Below are 19,821 nucleotides of genomic sequence, written 5' to 3' on the forward strand. Positions count from 1 at the left end.
ATTAGAATTAGGATCTAAGATATAAGAATCTTCCAAGGAATCAACAAGAAAAAGACAAATACCACAACAGAAAACTAGGCAAAAGGCTTAGAGGGCCATTTCATAAATAAGGAAACATAAATAATGACTGATTGAATAAGTATATTCATAACCTCATTGCAAGCAAGGAAGTTCAAATAGTGAAAGACCATAATAAGATATGAATTCACACCCATCAGGTCGTCAAAAATTAAGAAGTCTAGCAAAATCAAGTGTTGGTGAGCACATGAAGGGTATTAGGGTTATCTAGAGAAACATGGGCTAAATAAACAGAGAGATGACAGAGAGAGAGAGACAGAGACAGAGAGACAGAGAGAGAGAGACTGATTTAGTATAAGGAATTAGCTCACATGATTATGGAGGCTGGGAAGTCCCATGATCAGCTGTCTGCAAGCTCGTGACCCAGGAAATCTGGTGGTGTAGTTCCAGTCTAAGTCCAAAGGCCTGAGAACCAGGAGAGCCAATGATGTAAATCATAGTCCAAGTTAAAGAGAAGACCAACGTCCCAGATCAACTGTCAGGCAGAGAGAGCAAGGGAGGGCCATCTTCGTTCAGTCTGCTAATTCAAATGCTAATCTCATCCAAAAGTACCATCACAGACTTACCCAGAAATACTATTTAACCAAATATCTGGGCACTCCATGGCCCAGTCAAGGTGACATATATACTTAACCATCACATGAAACAACAGGGACTCTTCTTACACAGTGCTAGGAGGAGTGTAAATTAGTTCAATTAGTCTAGAGCACAAATTGGCACTATCTTGTGAGTCTGAACAAGCACACAATCTGCAATAAATCTTTTTACTCCCAGGAAAGATCTTGAAGAAACTCTTGTACATGGGCACCAAGAGACATACACTATAATGGAATGTTCATAGTAGCACTCTTCATAAAAGCCAGAAACATGGAAACAATCATAATGACCTAATGGTTAACAGGAGAATAGATAAATTAACCATGGTACATTCACAAAATGGGATGTAATTCGGCAGTGAAAATGAATAGACTGCAGCTATATGCATTATAGACGAAAAAAGCAAATTGCAGAAGATACCATTTTTATAAATTTCAAAGACAAGCAAAATGAAACCACATGTTCTCTATAAATACATATATATGATAATGTAATTTTAATGGTAAGGAAGTGATTAACACAAAATTCAGGAGAGTGGTTACGTTTGAGGGAATGAGATGTAGAAGAACGCACAGAGAGGTTCTATGGATGGTAAATTTACTAGTCTTTATGATTACAGTTGCCAACAAATATGTGTTAGGTATATTCTTTTCTACTGTCAAATAATGCATGTCAAAACTTCTAGGATAGTGACAAGACATATTTCAAATACATAAAGACAAAGCTTGGTGACTGGTCATATTGATATGAGATGGAAAGAAAAGAGAACTAACATTTTTGGCATGCATCCTTATGGGAGTGACAGTGACAATGTGAAAAATGGAAAGGAAGACTAGTGGGGAGGATAAATTTGATTCAGGATGTGTTGCATTAGATTTGATTCTGGATCTTCTGAAGTATCTAAAATTTAGCTAGAAATTTAAGTTGAAAGGTCTCTGTTTTAACAGAAAATTACTTTTGCTATGAGAGTATACATTGATAAAAGAAAGTTGAGATGAAGATGGAAGACTATGTCCAAATTTAGGGGTCCATGAACTGCAGATAGAATCAGTGAAGGAAGAAGAGATAGAACAATCAGCCTATACAAGCTCCAGGGTGGTATGATGTCACAGAACTAAAGGGAGGATGCTATGGTCTGAATGTTTGTGTCCTCCAAAAAATTTATATGTTGAAATTCTAATCCCCAAAGGTGATGGTATTAGGAGGTAGAGCCTGTGGGAAGTGTTTAAGTCATGCAGGTGGAACCCTCCTGAATGCGATCAGTGCTTGATAAAAGAGGTTCCAGAGGGATCCCCAGACCCTTTTACCAGGTGAGGACACAGCAAGAAGTAGGTAGTCTGCAATCCAGAAAAGGGTCTTCACTAAAACCCAGCCATGCAGGCACCCTGATCTTGGACTTCTAGACTTTAGAACAGTGAAAAATAAATTTCTCTTGTTTATAAGCTACCCAGTCTCTGGTATTTTGTTATGTTATCCTGAATAGACTAAGACAGAAGATACAGCTGAAGAATCAGAAGACTGCTATAGGTCAAACACTTGGAGAATTTGTCTTGAAATAATATTTTTCATTTGGCAAAAAGGAGGTGTAGTGGTGAAACTCAAAAGTACATAGTACCTTTAAAAATAGCCATGATAAATTCATGTGGAAGCTTAGATTTAACAGGTGGTTAAGGTCAAGTTAACTAATCCATCTAATTATCATTATATCTAAAACAATCCCTAAGTAATAAGCAACTATGTTTTCCACGCTATGTACCATTCTTATTAAAATCATCTTCGAAGATGGTGGAGTAGAAGGACATGCTCTCATTCCCTCTTGCGAGAACACCAGAATCACAACTAACTGTTGAACAATCATTGACAGGAAGACACTGGAATTCACCAGAAAAGACACCCCACATCCAAAGACAAAAGAGAAGCCACAATGAGACAGTACGAGGGGTGCAATCACAATAAAATCAAATCCCATAATTTCTGTGTGGGTGACTCACAAACTGGAGAACACTTATACCACAGAAATCCACCCACTGGAGTGAAGGTTCTGAGCCCCACATCAAGCTTTGAAACCTGGGGGTCCAGAAATGGGAGGAGGAATTCCGAGAGAAACAGACTTTGAAGGTTACTGGGATTTGATTGCAGGACTTTGACAGGACTGGGGGAAACAGAGACTCCACTCTTTGGAGGGCACACACAAAGTAGTGTGTGCATCGGGACCCAGGGGAAGGAGCAGTGACCCCAGGGGACACTGAACCAGACTGACCTGCTAGTGTTGGAGGGTCTCCTACAAAGGTGGGGGGTGGCTCTGTCTCACCGTGAGGACAAGGACACTGGCAGCAGAAGTTCTGGGAAGTACTCCTTGGCCTGACCTCTCCCAGAGTCTGCCATTAGTCCCACAAAGAGCCTGCGTAGCCTCCAGTGTTGGATCGCCTTAGGACAAACAACCAACAGGGAGGGAACCCAGCCCACCCATCAGCAGTCAAGCGGATTAAAGTTTTACTGAGCTCTGCCCACCAGAGCAACAATCAGCTCTACCCGCCACCAGTCCCTTCCATCAGGAGACTTGCACAAGTCTCTTAGATAGACTCATCCACCAGAGGGCAGACAGCAGAAGCAAGAACTACAATCCTGCAGCCTGTGGAACAAAAACCACATTCACAGATAGATAGACAAGATGAAAAGGCAGAGGGCTATGTACCAGATGAAGGTACAAGATAAAACCCCAGAAAAACAACTAAATGAAGTGGAGATAGGCAACCATCCAGAAAAAGAATTCAGAATAATAATAGTGAAGATGATCCAGGACCTTGGGAAAAGAATGCAGACAAAGATCGAGAAGATACAAGAAATGTACAAAAAAGACCTAGAAGAATTAAAGAACAAACAAACAGAGATGAACAATACAATAACTGAAATGAAAACTATACTAGAAGGAATCAATAGCAAAATAACTGAGGTAGAAGAACAGATAAGTGACCTGGAAGACAGAATGGTGGAATTCACTGCTGCAGAACAGAATAAAGAAAAAAGAATGAAAAGAAATGAAGACAGCCTAAGAGACCTCTGGGACAACATGAAACACAACAACATTCGCATTATAGGGGTCCCAGAAGGAGAAGAGAGAGAGAAAGGACCCGAGAAAATATTTGAAGAGATTATAGTTGAAAACTTCCCTAACATGGGAAAGGAAACAGACACCCAAGTCCAGGGAGTACAGACAGTCCCATACAGGATAAACCAAAGGAGAAACATGCGGAGACACATAGTAATCAAATTGGCAAAAATTAAAGACACAGAAAAATTATTGAAAGCAACAAGGGAAAAACGACAAATAACATACAAGGGAACTCCCATAAGGTTAACAGCTGATTTCTCAGCAGAAACTGTACAAGCCACAAGGGAGTGGCAATGATATACTTAAAGTGATGAAAGGAAAGAACCTACAATCAAGATTACTCTACGGAGCAAGGATCTCATTCAGATTCAATGGAGAAGTCAAAAGCCTTACAGACAAGCAAAAGATAAGAGAATTCAGCACCACCAAACCAGCTCTACAACAAATGCTAAAGGAACTTTTCTAAGAGAGAAACACAAGAGAAGAAAAGGATCTACAAAAACAAACCCAAAACAATTAAGAAAATGGTAATAGGAACATACATCTCAATAGTTACCTAAAACGTGAATGGATTAAATGTTTCAACCAAAATGGAAAGGCTTGCTGAATGGATACAAAAACAAGACCCATATATATGCTGTCTACAAGAGACCCACTTCAGACCTAGGGACACATACAGACTGAAAGTGAGAGGATGGAAAAAGATATTCCATGTAAATGGAAATCAAAAGAAAGTTGGAGTAGCGATACTCATATAAGATAAAATAGACTTTAAAATAAAGAATGTTACAAGACACAAGGAAGAATACTACATAATGATCAAGGGATCAATCCAAGAAGAAGATAAAACAATTATAAATATATATTCACCCAACATAGGAGCACCTCAATACATAAGGCAATGGCTAACAGCTATAAAAGAGGAAATCGACAGTAACACAATAATAGTAGGGGACGTTAACACCTAACATACACCAATCGACAGATCATCCACACAGAAAATTCATAAGGAAACAGAAGCTTTAAATGACACAAGAGACCAGATAGATTTAATTGATATTTATAGGACATCCTGTCCTAAAATAGCAGATTACACTTTCTTCTCAAGTGTGCATGGAACATTCTAGAGGATAAACCACATCTTGGGTCACCAATCAAGCCTCAGTAAATTTAAGAACATTGAAATCATATCAAGCGTCTTTTCTGACCACAATGCTATGAGATTAGAAATCCAGGATTAGATTAGAAGTCCAGGACCAGATGGCTTCACAGGTGAATTCTATCAAACATTTAGAGAATAGCTAACACCCATCCTTCTCAAACTCTTACAAAAAATTGCAGAGGAAGGAACACTCCCAAACTCATTCTATGAGGCCACCATCACCTGATACCAAAACCAGACAAAGATACTACAAAAAAAGAAAATTACAGACCAATATCACTGATGAATATAGATGCAAAACTCCTCAACAAAATACTAGCAAACAGAATTGAACAACGCCTTAAAAGGATCATACACCATGATCAAGTGGGATTTATCCCAGGGATGCAAGGATTCTTCAATATACACAAATCAATCAATGTGATACACCATATTAACAAACTGAAGAATAGAAACCATATGATCATCTCAATAGATGCAGAAAAAGCTTTTGACAATATTCAACGCCCATTTATGATAAAAACTCTCCAGAAAGTGGGCATAGAGGGAACCTACCTCAAAATAATAAAGGTCATATACGACAAACCCATAGCAAACATCATTCTCAGTGGTGAAAAACTGAAAGCTTTTCCTCTAAGATCAGGAACAAGACAAGGATGTCCACTCTCACCACTATGATTCAACATAGTTTTGGAAGTCCTAACCACAGCAATCAGAGAAGAAAAAAAAAGAAAAGAATCCAAATTGGAAAAGAAGAAGTAAAACTGTCACTGTTTGCCAATGACATGATACTATACATAGAGAATACTAAAGATGCCACCAGAAAACTACTAGAGCTAATCAATGTATTTGGTAAGTTGCAGGATACAAAATTAATTCACAGAAATCTCTTGCATTCCTATATACTAATGATGAAAAATCTGAAAGAGAAATTAAGGAAACATTCCCACTTACCATTGCAACAAAAAGAATAAAATACCTAGAAATAAACCTACCTAGGGAGACAAAAGACCTGTATACAGAAAACTATAAGACACTGATGAAAGAAATTAAAGAGGATACCAACAGATGGAGAGATATACCATGTTCTTGGATTGGAAGAATCAATATTGTGAAAATGACTATACTCCCCGAAGCAATCTACAGATTCAATGCAATCCCTATCAAATTACCAATGGCATTTTTTACAGAACCAGAACAAAAAAATCTTAAAATTTATATGGAGACACAAAAGACCCCGAATAGCCAAAGCAGTCTTGAGGGAAAAAAACGGAGCTGGAGGAATCAGACTCCCTGACTTCAGACTGTACTACAAAGCTACAGTAATCAAGACAATATGGTACTGGCACAAAAACAGACACATAGATCAATGGAAAAAGACAGAAAGCTCAGAGATAAACCCACGCACCTATGGTCAACTAATCTATGACAAAGGAGGCAAGGATATACAATGCAGAAAAGACAGTCTCTTCAATAAGTGGTGCTGGGAAAACTGGACAGCTACATGTAAAAGAATGAAATTAGAACACTCCCTAACACCATACACAAAAATAAACTCAAAATGGATTCGAGACCTAAATGTAAGACCGGACACTATAAAACCCTTAGGGGAAAACATAGGAAGAACACTCTTTGACATAAATCACAGCAAGATCTTTTTTGATCCACCTCCTAGAGTAATGGAAATAAAAACAAAAATAAACAAATGCGACCTAATGAAACTTCAAAGCTTTTGCACAGCAAAGGAAACCATAAACAAGACGAAAAGACACTTCTCAGAATGGGAGAAAATATTTGTAAATGAATCAATGAAGAAAGGATTAATCTCCAAAATATATAAACAGCTCATGCAGCTCAATAGTAAAAAAACAAACAACCCAATCCAAAAATGGGAAGAAGACCTAAATAGACATTTCTCCAAAGAAGACATACAGATGGCCAAGAGGCACATGAAAAGCTGCTCAACATCACTAATTATTAGAGAAATGCAAATCAAAACTACAATGAGGTATCACCTCACACCAGTTAGAATGGGCATCATCAGAAAATCTATAAACAACAAATGCTGGAGAGGGTATGGTGAAAAGGTAACCCTCCTGCACTGTTGGTGGGAATGTAAATTGATACAGCCACTATGGAGAACAGTATGGAGGTTCCTTAAAAAATTAAAAATAGAATTACCATATGACACAGCAATGCCACTACTGGGCACATACCCAGAGAAAATCATTATTCAAAAAGACACATGCACCCTAATGTTCATTGCAGCATTATTTCCAATAGTCAGGTTATGGAAGCAACGTAAATGCCCATCAACAGACGAATGGATAAAGAAATGTGGTACATATAGACAATGGAATATTACGCAGCCATAAAAAGGAACAAAATTGGGTCATTTGTAGAGATGTGGATGGATCTAGAGACTGTCATACAGAGTGAAGTAAGTCAGAAAGAGAAAAACAAGTATCATATCTTAATGTATATATGTGGAACCTAGAAAAATGGTACAGATGAACCGGTTTGCAGGGCAGAAATTGAGACACAGATATAGAGAACAAACGTCTGGACACCAAGGGGGGAAAGTGGCGGGGCTGTGGGTGGTGGTGTGATGATTTGGGAGATTGGGATTGACATGTATACACTGATGTGTATAAAATGGATGACCAATAAGTATTTTTAAAAATAAATAAATAAAATCATCTTCACCAGCAGCAACATATTCATCACCACCCTATCATGATCCTTCTGTTCCCAGCATATTCCCATCGTTCCCAGATTTCATCTCTGAGTTATATCATATCTCTCCTTTTCTCTCTATTTAGGCACTGATCCCACTTCTAAGTCCCTTCCATTTAATTCAGCCTTCCTTCTGCAGTTAGGTATTCGTTTTCACTACAATATTTGGCATCTATTACTACATTGGTTGTCTTTTTTTTTCTTTCTATGAGAACATGTAATCTTCCCTACTAGTTTATAATAATACTATCTTTACTTCCTGTTCTTCTAGTGACTGGCATATGACACAATCGACACTCAATAAATATCTTTAGCTGATTTCTACTTCATATCCATGATATTCCCTCCACTTAGGGAGTTTTGTCAGCTTTACACAAGGCAAACCCAAGTCTTTCAGAACTCTAGTGCTCCCTGTGAAGACTTCCTGGGTTAGTCAGGCCAGTGGCCTATTCATTTGCCCCCATTCTTCCGACCTTCCAATCACTTAGCTGAAGTTCTGTCACACTTTTGTTTATCCCATTTCTTTTCTTTTTTTTTTTCTTTTTTAACATCTTTATTGGAGTATAATTGCTTTACAATGGTGTGTTAGTTTCTGCTGTATAACAAAGTGAATCAGCTATAGGTATACATATAACCCCTTATCTCCTCCCTCTTGTATCTCCCTCCCACCCTCCCTAACCCACCCCTCTAGGTGGTCACAAAGCACAGAGCTGATTTCCCTGTGCTATGCGGCTGCTTCCCACTAGCTATCTATTTATCCCATTTCTTCTTTATACAGCTTGTTTCTCCAGGAAATACTGCCATAATCACACCCCCAGAGAATTCAGAAGAGCACTCCACAGACAGCAAGGACATGTTGACTAATGCTGAATACCCACAAAAAGAATAATTTTTCAATTCACTGACTTTCTGACTCATTATAATGAAAGACATTAATTTAAAAAATCTATGATTGCAATTGCCTCTAGTAATCCTTAATAACAATGTATTTATCAAAGTGTGATTCAATGACCTTAGAGAGAAAGAGGGCAGGAAATGAAGTTGAAACAAACAAGTACCCTGCAGAGAAAACAAGCACTAGTTGCTGAGTAATTGAAGGGAAAGTAGACATTATATTTTTCAGGAACACAGGAGACAAAGAAGAACAAAATACTGACTCTGAGACAGGAGAAAAAGTGTTCAAGAGAGAAGTCGAAAAAATATCATATAATCCTTACCCCTGACAAAAAAGACCATTAACAGAAATAGTTTGTTGTCATCATTTAAGAAGAGCAAGAAATAAAAAGTTTAGCTTAGGTTTGTTTACCTTTAGTTTAGCTGAAACATAGCATATGTATAAACATTATGTATTCCAGGATCCTTACTTTACCTCTTTGCATTATTTTTTAGTGGTTGCTTTAAGGATCACAATATATATACTTTTAACAGGCTACTTAGGGTTAATATTGAATCAATTCATGTCAAATACAGAAATCTTGCAAGGTAGGAGTTCATTTACTCACCCTTGCCTGTTTTTGCTAAAGTTGTCAAATGTATAACATCTACATACATTAAAACTCTATGATACAATGTTATAATTTCCAGTGCTCTCATCCCCCCCACAGTCAAGATCTGAATTTTCATCTGTTTTTATTTCTCTTTAGTGTGTAAAACTTCCTTACTATTTCTTTTTTTTTGCGGTACACGGGCCTCTCACTGTTGTGGCCTCTCCCATTGCGGAGCACAGACTCCGGATGCGCAGGCTCAGCGGCCATGGCTCACGGGCCCAGCCACTCCGCGGCATGTGGGATCTTCCCGGACTGGGGCACGAACCCATGTCCCCTGCATCAGCAGGCGGACTCTCAACCACTGTGCCACCAGGGAAGCCCCTTAGTATTTCTTATAGTACATGCCCACTGTCAATATATCCTTTTAGCTTTCTTTTTCTGAAAATGCATTTCATTCTTGGAAGATCATTTTCACTGGATGTAGAATTCTGATTTGATGTGGGCTTGTTCTCCCTTCCCCTCCAGCACTTTAAAGATGTTGTTCCACTGTGTTCTGGTCGTCAATAATTCAAATCATAGTTCCCTCGTATGCAATGTGTCATTTTTCTCCAACAGCTTTCAAAACACCTTTAGTTTTCTCAAATTTGATGATAATGTGCCTAGGTGTGTGCAATGCAATTCTGATGTTAACCAGCTAGAATTAGGTCAAATTTCAGAAGTTAGGAGCATAATTCTACCCTCACTTCAGAAGCCAGATGTAAATTCCAGAGTTCTCAGGTCACCATTCTTCTGATCAACTGGCTACAAATTCAGGGGTTCCAAGTACTCCCTGAAGTATTATAATTCACTAGAATGACTCACAGAATTCAGGAAAGTACTACATTTATAATTATAGTTTTATTATAAAGAATGTAAATCAGGAGCAGCCAAGTGAAAAGACCCATAGAGTGAGGTCTGGGGGTCCCACACACAAAGCTTTTGTGTTCTCAGAATGCCTCAACTTCCAGGCACATTAAGGTATAAATACCAATCAGGCTCTCTCACCTCAGTGCCCAGAGTTTTTACTGGAGTTTCATTACATAGACTTTGTTGATTGAATCATTGGCCATGTGCTTGAACTCAATCTCCAGCCAATTCTGCCCTCTTCAGAGGCTGGGCTCATATCACATGACTAAAAAGCCCCAACCCTGTAATTACCTGGTTGGTCTTTCTGGTGTGGCTAGCCCCCATTCTGAGTCATCTCATTAGCATAAACTCAGGTGTGGGTCTAGAGGCTCACCATGAGTAACAAAGACATTTCTATCACTCCAAGAAATTCCAGAGATTTAGAGGTTATTTCCCAGGAACTAGGGACAAAGACCAGCCAAATTCTTTATTATACATCAGTGTGGTTTTCTTTGTTTCTATCTCATTTAAGGTTTGTTAAGCTTCTTGAAAATGTACAGTTACATCTTTCACCAAATTTGGAAAATATTCAGCCATGTTTTCCTTAGATATTATTTCTGCCCATTATTCCTTTCTCTCATCTCCTTCTGGGACTCTAATTACACATTCTTAGAGCTTTCAATATGGTCCCTGAGGCTTGTTCATTTTTACTTCAATATTTTTTCTCTGTGTTCCTCAGGTTAGATAATTTCTATTAATTAATTAATTTTTTCTTTTTTTGGCCTCACCGTGCAGCATACGGGATCTTAGTTCCCCGACCAGGGATTGGACTCTTGCCCCCTGCAGTGGAAGTGTGGAGTCCTAACCACTGGACTGCCAGGGAAGTCCCAATAATTTCTATTAATATATCTTCAGCTTTGCTGACTCTTTCTTCGTTTGCATTCTGCTGCTAAATACATCAGGTAAGTTTTTATTTCAGATAGTACATTTTTTAGTTCTGGAATTTCCATTTGTTTCTTTTTTATAGTTTCTCTTTCTCTGTTAAATATCCTATATTTCATTCATAATGCACATATTTTCTTTTACATCCTTGAATATGTTTTATAGCAGGGGTCCCCAACCCCCAGGCCACAGACCGCTACTGGTCCGTGGCCTGTTAGGAACTGGGTTGCACAGCAGGAGGTGAGTGGTGGGTGAGTGAGCGAAGCTTCATCTGTATTTATAGCCGCTCCCCATCACTCACATTACCACTTGAGCTCCACCTCCTGTCAGATCAGCAGCTGCATTAGATTCTCATAGGAGTGTGATCCTACTGTGAACTGTGCATGTGAGAGATCTAGGTTGCGCAATCCTTATGAGAATCTAATGCCTGATGATCTGAAGTGGAACTGAGGTGGTGAGGCTAGCTAGTGCTGGAGAGCGGCTGCAAATACACATTATCATTAGCAGAGAGGTTTGACTGCAGAGAGACCATAATAAATCAATTGCTTGCAGACTCATATCAAAACCCTATCATTTGCAAGCAAATGCAGACTCATATCAAAACCCTATCATTTGCAAGCAAATGACAATTAAGCTACATCTGGAGGCAGTCTTTAAGTCAGAATCTGACACTTATTTTAGTCCATGCAGGGCCCGCCCATTATTTTATTTATCACTTCCATCTGTGCCTCTTTCCCCACACTGTGCACTTGTCTCACTCACAGTTTTGGTAAGCCCATAAGTTAACCCTAGCCAAAATGAGTAAAAAACAAACATCTCTGGAGAGCTTCTTTGAAAAGGGGGAAAGACCCAGTGATGAGACAGAAGACTCTAAGACTGCCAACAAAAAGAAAGCTGCATTTAAAAGAAAATACCAAGAGTCCTACTTAAATTAATGGGTTCATTGCAACAGGTGATTCACATTCTCCAAGCCTGCTTTGTATAATATGTGGCAACCAGCTATCCAACGAAGACATGAAACCTTAAAAACTGCTTTGCAACATGGAGACCAAGCACCCTGCATTAAAAGACAAGCCTTTGGAGTTTTTCAAAAGAAAAAAACGTGCACACAAAGAACAGAAGCAATTATTGAAGGCCACCACTTCATCAAATGTGTCTGCCCTGAGAGCATCATTCTTAGTGGCTAACTGCATTGCTAAAGCTAAGAAGCCCTTCACTACTGGTGAAGAGTTGATCCTGCCTGCTGCTAAGGACAACTTTTAGGAGAGGCTGCAGTTCAAAAGGTGGCACATGTTCCTCTTTCAGCTAGCACCATAACTAGACGAATTGAGGAACTAGCAGAGGATATTGAGGCACAATTGTTAGAGAGGATTAATGAGTCACCGTGGTACGCAGTCCAGGTTGACGAGTCTACCAATGTTGACAACAAGGCAACAATGCTTGTATTTGTGTGATATATTTTTCAGGAGGATGTGCAGGAGGATATGTTATGTGCACTTTTGTTGCCAAGCAACACCACAGCTGCAGAACTATTCAAGTCTTTGAATGATTACATATGAGGAAAACTGAATTGGTCATTTTGTGTTGGTATATGCACGGACGGAGTGGCTGCCATGACTGGACAGTTTTCTGGTTTCACTACTTGGATCAAAGAGGTTGCTTCTGAACGTGAGTCTATGCACTGTGTCATCCATAGAGAAATGCTGGCCAGCTGAAAAATGTCACCTGAACTTAACAACGTTTTGCAGGAGGTGATTAAAATTATCAACCACATTAAACTACATGCCCTTAACTCATATCTGTTCGCACAGCTCTGTGAGGAGATGGACACAGAGCACACACGTCTTCTCTTATACACAGAAGTGAGGTGGCTTTCTAAAGGTAGATCACTGGCCAGAGTATCTGAGTTATAAGAGCCACTCCAGAGATTTGTTTTAGAAAAACAGTCACCACTGGCAACACATTTCAGTGATACTGAATGGGTTGCAAAACTTGCTTACTTGTGTGACATATTCAACCTGCTGAACGAACTCAATCTGTCACTTCAAGGGAGAACAACAACTGTGTTCAAGTCTGCAGATAAAGTGGCTCCATTCAAAGCCAAACTGAAATTATGTGGGTGACGAGTGAACACTGGGATTTTTGACATGTTTCAAACATTAGCAGAGATTTTGAAAGGGACTCAACCAGGGCCTTCTTTCTCCCAGCTGGTGCATGATCACCTATCTCAGCTTTCAAAAGAGTTTGAGCATTACTTCCCAACTACAAAGACCCCCGAACTGGGAAGGAATGGATCCGCAACCCATTTGTAAATAAGCCAGGTGAATCGACTTTGTCCGTGCTAGAAGAGGATCAACTGCTTGAGATTGCAAATGATGGTGGCCTTAAAAGTATGTTTGAGACAACTTCAAATCTCCGTATGTTCTGGATTAAAGTCAAGACGGAATATCCTGAGACTGCCACAAAAGCACTGAAAAGCCTGCTTCCATTTCCAATATCCTATCTTTGTGAAGCAGGGTTTTCTGCAGTAACAGCCACCAAAACAAGAGTACAGAGTAGACTGGATATAAGCAACACACTTCGGGTGTCACTGTCTCCCATCACCCCCAGATGGGACCATCTAGTTGCAGAAAAACAAGCTGAGGGCTCCCATTGATTCTGCATTATAGTGAGTTGTATAATTATTTCCTTATATATTACAGTGTAATAATAACAGAAATAAAGTGCACAATAAATGTAATGTGCTTGAATCATCCCGGAACCATCCACCCCCACCCCCCTGAGGAAAAACTGTCTTCCATGAAACCGGTCCCTGGTGCCAAAAAGGTTGGAGACTGCTGTTTTATAGTAACTGCTTTAAATCTTTGTCTGCTAGCTTCAACATCTGGGGCATCCCCGGGTTGATCTTTGTTGATTGTCTTTTGTCTCAAAAATGAGTCACATTCCCATATTTCTTGATTTATTAAGTAATTTTAGGTTGTATCCTTAACATTGTAAATGTTATTTTCCAGACATCTTGGAGTCTGTAATACTTTCCCAAAGAAAGTTAGTTTTTTTGTATGTTTGGTTGGTTTGGTTTAGCATGCAATTGACTTAATTGGACTATATCTTTTGGGCTTGGTTGCTTAAAGTTTGTCCTGAGCAGGCATGGTTCAGGCATCAGCAGAAGATTTATTAAAAAGATTTTAGGATTCCCTTCTCTGGATCCCTCCTACCTTGGATCTTCCACTTACTTTCCAGCAACTATACTTATCCCAAACTCATACCTCTCATTCTTCAAGCCAAAATACCCGGCGTTTTGCAGCAGAATTTTAGCCAACCTGCAGGGAGCAGACTGAGGCCAGTTCTTAGGGTAGAAACTGTGAAAACAGGGATCTGAGTATCTCCCTTCTTACAAACGGTCAACTGCCCTCCAGAATCTGCTTACTTTTGGTCATTCTAAGGATAAACTTACAGTTTATCATTGTTATATGTAGAAGGATCATCTGACAAGAGCAACTCATGTCAGAATTCCTCCATCACCCTCATTTTGTAGGTTAAGAAAACTAAGTCCTAAGGAGGTGTTTCCCGGTTCATAAGGAATTTATTGGAATTGGGGCTTGCCACCATGAGAGTTGAGTTGTTGTAGTAAGATAGATGTTATCGGGCAATTTCCTTAAATTTAATAAACATCACTAGTTTGAATTCATTGGCATTACACCCAGTCAATGTTAATCAAAATTCTATATTTTAAAATATTGTAAAAGAAATGTTATAACTTTTTATTATTTTTAAAGGACTTGGCTAGCAAAGTGCTAAAAGTAAAAGTTCCTAAAAGATATGTTTTATTGAGGATCTAAAAACTGTTTGAAACTAGTATATACACCTATGCAAAAAAAAAAATCTAACATAAATGTTTATTTCAAAAGCTAAAATAAAAGGGGACCTTCAAGGTGGAGGAGGAGTAAGACACAGAGATCGCCTTCCTCCCCACAGATACATCAGAAATACACCTACGTGTGGAACAACTCCTACAGAACACCTACTGAATGCTGGCAGAAGACCTCAGACCTCCCAAAAGGCAAGAAACTCCCCATGTACCTGGGTAGGGCAAAAGAAAAAAGAATAAACAGAGACAAAAGAATAGGGACGGGACCTGCACCAGTGGGAGGGAGCCGTGAAGGAGGAAAGGTTTTCACACACTAGAAGCCCCTTCACAGACTGCGGCTGGCGGAGGTGGGGAGCTTCGCAGCCGCGGAGGAGAGCGCCGCAACAGGGGTGCGGAGGGCAAAGCGGAGAGATTCACGCACAGAGGATTGGTGCTGACCAGCAATCACCAGCCCAAGAGGCTTGTCTGCTCAACCACCGGGACAGGTGGTGGCTGGGAGCTGAGGCTCGGGCTTCGGAGGTCAGATCCCAGGGAGAGGACTGGGGTTGGCTGCGTGAACACAGCTGGAAGGGGGCGAGTGCGCCACAGTTAGCAGAGAGGGAGTCCAGGAAAAGGTCTGGAGCTGCCGAAGAGGCAAGAGACCATTGTGCGGTGCGCGAGGAGAGGGGATACAGAGCACCGCCTAAACGAGGTCCAGAGACGGGTGTGAGCCGCGGCTATCAGTGTGGACCCCAGAGATGGGCATGAAACGCTAAGGCTGCTGCTGTTGCCACCAAGAAGCCTGTGTGCAAGCACAGGTCACTATCTACACCTCCCCTACCGGGAGTCTGTGAAGCCCGCCACTGCCAGGGTCCCGTGATCCAAGGACAACTCCCCCGGAAGAACACATGGTGTGCCTCAGGCTGTTGCAACATCACAGGCTCAGCCCGCATTCCTTACCCTGCCCTCTCCCTCCCCCAGGCCTAAGTGAGCCAGAGCCAGCTGCTACTTTAACCCCATCCTGTCTGAGCGAAGAACAGATGCCCTCAGGTGACCTACACGCAGAGGCGGGGCCAAATCCAAAACTGAATCCCAGGAGCTGTGCGAACAAAGAGAAAGGGAAATCTATCCCAGCAGCCTCAGGAGCAGCGGATTAAACCTCCACAATCAACTTGATGTACCCTGCATCTGTGGAATACCTGAACAGACAACGAATCACCCCAAAACTAAGGTGGTGGACTTTAGGAGTAACTGTAGACTTGGGGTTTGCTTTCTGCATCTAATTTATCCCTGGCTTTATGTTTATCTTAGTTTAGTATTTAGAGTTTATTATCATTGGTAGATTTGTTTATTGATTTGGTTGCTCTCTTCCTCCTTTTTTTTTAATATATATTTTTTCCTTTTTCTCTTTTTGTGAGTGTGTATGCGTATGCTTCTTTGTGTGATTTTGTTTGTATAGCTTTGCTTTTACCATTTGTCCTAGGGTTCTGTCTGTTTTTTTTTTTTCTTTTTTCTTTTTTCTTTTTTTTGTTTTTTTCAGTATAGTTTTTAGCGCTTGTTATCATTGATGGATTTATTTTTTGGTTTGGCTGCTCTCTTCTTTCTTTCTTTCTTTTTTTCTCCCTTTTCTTCTGAGCCATGTGGCTGACAGGGTCTTGGTGCTCTGGCTGGGTGTCAGGCCTGTGCCTCTGAGGTGGGAGAGCTGAGTCCAGGATATTGGTCTACCAGAGATCTCCTGGCTCCATGTAATATGAAACGGCAAAAACTCTCCCAGAGATCTCCATCTCAACGCAAAGACCCCGCTCCACTCAATGACCAGCAAGCTACAGTGCTGGATACCCTATGCCAAACAACTAGCAAGACAGGAACACAACCCTACCCATTAGCAGAGAGGCTACCTAAAATCTTAATAAGGTCACAGACACCACAAAACACACCACTGGATGTGGTCCTGCCCACCAGAAAGACAAGATCCAGCCTCATCCACCAGAACACAGGCACTAGTGGCCTCCACCAGGAAGCCTACACAACACACTGAACCAACCTTAGCCACTGGGGGCAGACACCAAAAACAACGAGAACTATGAACCTGCAACCTGTGAAAACGAGACACCAAACACAGTAAGTGAAGCAAAATGAGAAGACAAAGAAACACACAGCAGATGAAGGAGCAAGGTAAAAACCCACCAGACCAAACAAATGAAGAGGAAATAGGCAGTCTACCTGAAAAAGAATTCAGAGTAATGATAGTAAAGATGATCCAAAATCTGGAAATAGAATGGAGAAAATACAAGAAATGTTTAACAAGGACCTAGAAGAACTAAAGAGCAAACAAACAATGATGGACAACACAATAAATAATATTAAAACTTCTCTACAGGAATCAATAGCAGAATAACTGAGGCAGTAGAATGGATAAGTGACCTGGAAGATAAAATAGTAGAAATAACTACCACAGAGCAGAATAAAGAATGAAAACAATTGAGGACAGTCTCAGAGACCTCTGGGACAACATTAAACGCACCAACAGTCGAATTATAGGGGTCCCAGAAGAAGAGGAGAAAAACAAAGGGACTGAGAAAATATGTGAAAGGAAATAGTCAATCAAGTCAAGGAAGAGCAGAGAGTCCCATACAAGATAAATCCAAGGAGAAACACACCAAGACACATATTAATCAAACTATCAAAAATTAAATACAAAGAAAAAATATTAAAACCAGCAAGGGAAAAACAACAAATAACACACAAGGGAATCCCCATAAGGTTAACAGCTGATTTTTCAGCGGAAACTCTGCAACCCAGACGGGAGTGGCAGGACACACTTAAGGTGCTGAAAGGGAAAAACCTACACCCAAGATTACTCTACCCAGCAAGGATCTCATTCAGATTTGATGGAGAAATTAAAACCTTTACAGACAAGCAAAAGCTAAGAGAATTCAGCACCATCAAACCAGCTTTACAACAAATGCTAAAGGAACTTCTCTAGGCAGGAAACAAGAGAAGGAAAAGACCTACAATAACAAACCCAAAACAATTAAGAAAATGGTAATAGGAACATACATATTGATAATTACCTTAAATGTAAATGGATTAAATGTCCCACCAAAAGACACAGACTGGCTGAATGGTTACAAAAACAAGACTCATATATATGCTGTCTACAAGAGACCTACTTCAGACCTAGGGACACATACAGACTGAAAGTGAGGGGATGGAAAAAGATACTCCATACAAATGGAAATCAAAAGAAAGCTGGAGTAGCAATTCTCATATCAGACAAAATAGACTTTAAAATAAAGACTACTGCAAGAGACAAAGAAGGACACTACATAATGATCAAGGGATCAATCCATGAAGAAGATATAACAATTGTAAATATATATGCACCCAAAATAGGAGCACCTCAATACATAAGGCAAATGCTAACAGCCATAAAAGGGGAAATTGATAGTAACACATTCATAGTAGGGGACTTTAACACCCCACTTTCACCCATGGACAGATCATCCAAACTGAAAATAAATAAGGAAACACAAGCTTTAAATGCTACATTAAACAAGATGGACTTAATTGATATTTATAGAACATTCCATCCAAAAACAACAGAATACACTTTCTTCTCAAATGTTCATGGAACATTCTCCAGGATAGATCATATCTTGGGTCACAAATCAAGTGCTGGTAAATTTAAGAAAATTGAAATCGTATCAAGTATCTTTCCAACCACAACACTATGAGACTACATATCAATTATAGGAGATAATCTGTAAAAAATACAAATACATGGAGGCTAAACAATATGCTACTTAATAAATAAGAGATCACTGAAGAAATCAAAGAGGAAATAATAAAATACCTAGAAACAAATTACAATGAAAACACGACAACCCCAAACCTATGGGATGCAGCAAAAGCAGAGTTCTAAGAGGGGAGTTTATAGCAATATATTCCCACCTCAAGAAACAAGAAACATCTCAAATAAACAACATAACCTTACACCTAAAGCAATTAGAGAAAGGAGAACAAAAAAAATCCCCCCAAAGTTAGCAGAAGGAAAGAAATCATAAAGATCAGATCAGAAATAAATGAAAAAGAAATGAAGGAAACAATAGGAAAGATCAATAAAACTAAAAGCTGGTTCTTTGAGAAGGTAAACAAAATTGATAAACCATTAGCCAGACTCATCAAGAAAAAAAAGGGAGAAGACTCAAATCAATAGAATTAGAAATGAAAAAGGAGTAACAACTGACTCTGCAGAAATACAAAGGATCATAAGAGATTACTACAAGCAACTATATGCCAATAAAAAGGACAACCTGGAAGAAATGCACAAATTCTTAGAAAAGCACAACCTTCTAAGACTGAACCAAGAAGAAATAAAAAATATAAACAGACCAATCACAAGTACTGAATTTGAGACTGTGATTAAAAATCTTCCAACAGGGGCTTCCGTGGTGGCGCAGTGGTTGAGAGTCCGCCTGCCGATGCAGAGGACGCGGGTTTGTGCCCCGGTCCGGGAGGATCCCACATGCCCGCAGAGCGGGTGGGCCCATGAGCCATGGCCGCTGAGCCTGCACGTCCGGAGCCTGTGCTCTGCAACGGGAGAGGCCACAACAGTGAGAGGCCGGCGTACCGCAAAAAAAAAAAAAAAAAAAAAATCTTCCAACAAACAAAAGTCCAGGACCAGATGGCTTCACAGGCAAATTCTATCAAATATTTAGAGAAGAGCTAACACCTATCCTTCTCAGACTCTTCCAAAATACAGCAGAGGTAGGAACACTCCCAAACTCATTCTATGAGTCCACTATCACACTGATACCAAAACCAGACAAGGATGTCACAAAGAAAGAAAACTACAGGCCAATATCACTGATGAATATAGATGCAAATATCCTCAACAGAATACTAGCAAACAGAATCCAACAGCACATTAAAAGGATCATACACCATGATCAAGTGGGATTTATCCCAGGGA

General features: G+C 39.9%; 2 long non-coding RNA genes across 3 annotated transcripts in view; one reads left to right on the top strand and one right to left on the bottom strand.

The window, feature by feature from the left end:
• Positions 1–19,821, bottom strand: part of LOC113618338 (uncharacterized) — a 112,609-nt gene that overhangs the window by 76,368 nt on the left and 16,420 nt on the right. The window lies entirely within an intron of this gene.
• LOC113618340 (uncharacterized) lies at positions 1,921–16,936 on the top strand. The gene is made up of 3 exons (XR_003431980.1): positions 1,921–2,003; positions 15,717–15,722; positions 16,926–16,936. It is a non-coding gene; the product is annotated as an uncharacterized LOC113618340 (long non-coding RNA).

This window comes from Aethalodelphis obliquidens, unplaced genomic scaffold (genome assembly GCF_003676395.1).
Source record: "Aethalodelphis obliquidens isolate GAN/ISIS:26980383/991018 unplaced genomic scaffold, ASM367639v1 scaffold5, whole genome shotgun sequence".
Lineage (NCBI taxonomy): Eukaryota > Metazoa > Chordata > Mammalia > Artiodactyla > Delphinidae > Aethalodelphis > Aethalodelphis obliquidens.